We start from the raw sequence: 6,043 nt of genomic DNA on the forward strand, positions 1-6,043 counted from the left end.
ATATGTATGTATGTATATATAAACAAAAATAAATAGCATGTAAAATGTACTTACAATTTTTTCAACTTCGTAGCATCTTCACCATCACAGTTAAAGATTATCCCTGTACAGTTCATACAGTTTTGAATAGAAACTTTATCTATAAAATATGAGAACATATTTTACTACAACAATTCTACAAAAAAATAGAACACTTTCTATAAAATTACTACAACTTTATAAATGAAAAAAATTGGTTACCTTGGAAGGTTTTCACTTTGCAATAATGTAAAGCAATGACAACATATTGATCCTCTCTAGAGGCAAGAAATGCATTTAACATATCAACATATTGACCAAATAAAGTACACTCCAAATCGATAACTATTGAATGATGTAAAAATTTGTTAGATAAAACTAATGTTAAACATCATATAAAAGAAAAACAATGCTCTTACCCATCAGATTCAATAAGGATGACATTCATCTTGGTCTTCTTACCACCTTTCTCTAACTCTCTCTGTTCCAACACCAGTAAACATTCCAATGACATCTACAGAAAAATAAAACAATAACAAAATAAAGCATGAATGAAAAGTTAAACTAAAAGAAGAAGAAAAAGAAAAGAAGATACTTACTATCTAAGTAATCTGTGTCAAAACCAAGAGCAGTGATGGTTGAAAAAGGGGTGTATGCAGTACTACTTTTCGGAACTAAGTTACATTCGACCAAATTGACCTTGGTTCCAAATTGGAAGTTGATCTTATAGGCGTGATTTGTAGTTCTATAAGAACCACCATTACATGAAAAACTAAAAGATTGAATGGCATTAACCTTATCCTATTTGATTTCAGATTGGAATTTGTATATCAGTGTGCGTTTAATAGATGCATGAATTAGGACACCCTGCATAAACAGTTCCATATATCACATAATAATATCATATTCTAACTAAAACAATAAGGAAAAATAAGAAAATAACGTGCATTGGGTAATACCTTTTTGTCTTGAAGAACAATGTCCATGGAAAATGGAGATTTTCCTTTTGTGTAATCTTCAACAAACCATAACCTTACAACTCTTGCAATGATATTCCAGCTTTCCTTCTCCAGGTTCAGTTCTTGTAATGATTGGGTTTGTTTTTGCAAAGTAGACATGGTGTAAGGAAAACGGGGAATTAGACAATAATGACAAAAGGAAGGTGTGGATAGATGTATTTGTAGAGAACTTAAAAACATAAGAATGGTCTCATGTATTTGTAGAGATCATACATCAAAACTAAAACCAGATGCATGATGTGGTGTTGGTTTCACAAATTAAGTAAAAATGGGGAAAAGAAAAAACACCTTTTTTCACATGCCTAAAGATTCAACTTTTTCTTTTGGTCAAACAATGCATACAAAATTGTAAGATAACATGGATTTGGAAATTCTCCAAAAACTTAACGCTGATATCTTTGTTGGGTATTTAATTTTCAATGGTAGAAGAATCAATAAAGGACAAATATAGATTTCATTAACTTGTAAGCTATTGAAAAAGTCATAGGCATATGATGTTAATAGAAATATATACTTTTCATCTAGAAATTCAGATTTCATACCAACATGTTTTGGTGAAAACTGGAAATATCAGGTATTCATGTCAGAAACAATGCAGATCTGTATTCCGCCAAAAGTAATACAAAAAAAATAATGCTGAATAGAAAGCATGTAACATATTATTTAAAAGTATATACATAATTTCCAGTCAATCTATTCCGCAGACAAACATTAGTTGTAACACTAATGTGGAAACAATGTAGATCTGCAAATACATATTGGCGTACAAAGCATTAAAAAAAAGAATTGAAGAGAGAAGATGTTATCTCAGAATTGAACAAAACAAGGACAAACCCTAATAAAGAACAACAGATGAAGTAATACCTTTGCTAGTGATAAGTAATCTGGTTGAAAACTTGTGCACAGACGATTTGGCGTCAAAAAAGCAAATAAGATTTCAATACTAATACAAACTTGCTGAAGAAGCAAACTACAAATGTGCTCCAATTCATTTAATTTATTAGAAAAATAACATGGATTTCGAAATTTGTTTTGTCAAACAATGCATAACATGGATTTGGAAATTTTCGATAAACTTAAGGCTCATATGCAAATGAAGTCATAGGAAGATGAAGTGCGTACCTTGCGAGTGTTAAGAAATTTGGTAGAAAACTTGTGCATACAAAGATTGGGGTCAACAAAACAGATCAGATTTCAATTTCAATATTGATAAAAACTTCATGGATAAGCAAAGTAAATATCTGATGGAATAAATTTATTAATTAATTTTATTATAATTATATGACGTGTTGATATGCATTAATTATGAGCAGTGAAAAATATGGTCGAATATATACAAAATATATCGAGAAGTATAAACAATAATAACATTACACAATTTCAAAACTAGAGTTTACAAATTATTAAAATTGAAAAGACGAGAGAGATTTTTGACGGTTGAGTATGGCATTAAGTAATTGCAAAAGTGTCTTGAATAGCGAAAAAATGAAAAAAATCTTAAAAGTCATTTTAATCAACAGTTAAAAAATCAAATTTTAAATTAGAAAATCTTTTTTTAAAAAAAAAAAATACTGACTGATAAGACATTTTGGTGTCTAACATTAAATAAATGGCAAAGATATTGAATTCTGGAAAAAGATATGAAGCAGTTTGAATTAAATGATAACTTTTTAAAATGGCAATAATATAGTTGAAAATGAACATACTTAAACATGTATATATATATATATATATATATATATATATATATATATCATAAAATAAAATAATAATTCATATGAACAATAAACGGATATTCAGTCGCGATGATAATATTCATCTATATTAAACAAAACATTGACATCCTGGTTTCTGTTTTCACCGTCAACCTCGAAGATAACTATGTCTCTTTCCTCTAGTCCATGAACATCACAAAATCTTTTCCATCCACTGCCTATCTTAACAGACTTAACCCTTATCAACAACTTGCATTGACCTTGTGCTTCTGGACCATAAAGCATAATATTTGACAATTGACTATTGCAAAAATATTTACATAAGTGTGAATTCAAATCCTGTAGAACAAAATAAGAAGAAATAATATGAAATCAAAATAAGGTATTAATAAAGAATAATAGAAGAGAAAACAACAAGTTTGGTCATGAAACCTTACCAAAAGACTTGATTTGCAGTTTTTTTTAGATAGCCTGAACTCAAAATGAATTAACTTGGACGTTATCAAAGGAGCATTTGTTCGAACATGACTTAAAAATTTATGAACATTTGACTCTGAACAATGTTCGTAAAGGTATATTTCAAAAGCTGAATTTCTAGTGTGTCTTAAATAACAAAGTTTGGGTGGTTTTAAATGATAAAAATTTCTTAGATCAGACCACCCTTCAGTAATCCTTAGATTATAAATATCCATGTTGAAGGTAACATGGTGAACATTACCCTAGTTATCAGAAATAGTCCAATGTGGACCGAGTTCATGGCATAATCTTATGACAAACAAACGGTTCACGAACCCAAAATCCTTGTCAAAACAAGAAGACCATAAAAAAAAATAAAAGAAAATCAGATAAGAATGGTAGTAAAGATTTGAATGTGTGACATATTACACAAACTTGTTCTTCGAGGAAAATAGCAAAGAATCCACCCTTCCACTTTGCAGAAAGAATGAAACTTTCACCAAGTATGCATTGCTTAGTGGTCATTTGTTAAAACAAAAGACGGACGATCTATGAATGAATCGTATGTGAAAGTTTACAACTTCATGAAAATTGAATCAGTTTTATAGACATTGAAGTAGATGGTAATGTATTCTAATATTTGGTGATTAGAACATGTGTACCTTTCTGTAATGGAGAAGAAGTTGAAAAATGACTCAGTGTAATGTGAAATGTTGAATATGACGATGAGAAACGATGATCATGAAACAGAGAAGATAAAAAGAGTGTTGGTGAAAGAAATCTTGAATAAGAACATGCATACCTTTCTGCAATGTAGAAGATAAAAGCTTGTTGTAGATGATGATCAAAGAAGAGGATGCACAAATGGATAAGATAAGAGCCAGAAGAGAGAAGTGAATGTCTTTTGAAATCTGAAAAGACGTAATGGTGATCAAAGAGTGTTCTGATTAAAATATGAAAGAGAGCAGTTGAGAAATCTTGACATTGGAATGATGATTTTTTTGAGAAGTGAACACCATAATGAAAGAAAACCTGCATAGTGATCAATAATCGGAATTATTATTCATTAGTAGATAATTTAAAGGTTGTAATAGATGATGATCAGAGAAGAGAAGAGAATGCAAAAACGGAGAAGATAAAAGGCAGATGAGAGAAGTAAATGTCTTTTGAAATGTGAAAAGACGTAATGGTGAGCAAAAAGTGTGCTGATTAAAATATGAAAGAGAGCATTTGAGAAGTCTTGACATTGCAATCATGATTTTCTTGAGAATTGAACACCATAATGAAAGAAAACCTGAACCATGATCAAGAATATGAATTAGTTCAATAATGAAAACGTGTGGAAGATGAAGCAACAATTTAAATACGTAAAATATTGCTTTAATAATCATTATCTCGAGTAATGCGAATATTAATGACTCTGAATATTGATTAACACTATAATATTATTTAAATTGATAGATTAACAAATACTGGATTTTTATTTGATCATTTAAGTAAATATTTATGTAATATTTATATAAAAATAATTAAATATTAAATGATTAGGTTAAATTCAAATGATCTAGGCCACCGAATGTTCTTAGAATTAATATTTAATGTTTACGTTAAACTCTTTTTAAAAAAATAAAAAATAATATTTAATGTTTGGTCTGCCGTTTTAATTTTGAATTTAGATAGAATGATAATTAAATTGATAATTCAAAATATAATTATCATTTATTTAGAGTTATTTCTAAATTGTGATTTTCATATTTTTATCAAAGAACTTCCAAATTAAAATAATTACGTTGACATAACTATATAACGACAAAAAGAAAAAACATATAACTTGATATATATAAAGTTTAAATTACAAAATACACACATATATATATATATATATATATATATATATATATATAAACATAATAATAACTGCATGAAATATTAAAGTTCAGTTTAAATTTAAAAATACATAACTACAAAATATATATAAGAAGTTCAAAAAAAAAAAAAATAACATAGTAAATGTTCAACTTTTAAACCAAATTAAAGGATAATGAACTTTGATATGAATGCTTGGTTTTTTGCTTTCAACTTCAAAAAAGAGTTCACTGTGACCCTCTGCAGATAGTTCATGAAGAGCAGAAAAATTCTTCCGGCTAGCTCCTAACTTTACATACTGGCGTCTTATGATCAATTTACATTCCATTTCACCCCTTGGTCCGTGTAGAACAACAAATGAAAGTCCATTGTTTTGAAAATAACTCGCAAATTCTTTTTTCAAATATTGGAAACATAATGTGAAGTCATATTACTTATTAAGAAGGCATGTAAAAAAATAATTAACCAAAAAAATAGAACTAACCAAGTGGCTGGCTTTACAATAGTATTTGGATAGTTGAACTTGAAAATGAATTAACTTTAACATACTTAGAGGACGACATATGCAAATATTGTTTAGGAAATTCGCTCAGAGTTGTGAGTCTGTCGGACGGTTAGAGATGTGCAGTTGAAAAGAAGAATTTCTGACGTATTTGAACAAAACCAATTTGTCAGACTTATCTGCATAGAAAGATATTAAATCATTCTAGCCTTCGGTAATTAGTGGAGTGTGAATATCCATGTTGTAGGTAACATTGTGAACATTACTTTCGTAATCAACAATGGTCCACTGTGAACCAATGTCCTTCCCATATCGTATTTTGAACAGTTGGTCGACGTGTCCAAAAGCCTTCACAGATTAGCAAGGTCAGAATAAAGAAATAAAAATAAAGATAAAAAATAAATGTGAAGGAATAAAAAAACCTGGTCCTTCAGAAACATATAAGGAATCCACCAATAAGTTTTGCA

The sequence above is a fragment of the Vigna unguiculata genome, chromosome 6, assembly GCF_004118075.2.
Source record: "Vigna unguiculata cultivar IT97K-499-35 chromosome 6, ASM411807v1, whole genome shotgun sequence".
Lineage (NCBI taxonomy): Eukaryota > Viridiplantae > Streptophyta > Magnoliopsida > Fabales > Fabaceae > Vigna > Vigna unguiculata.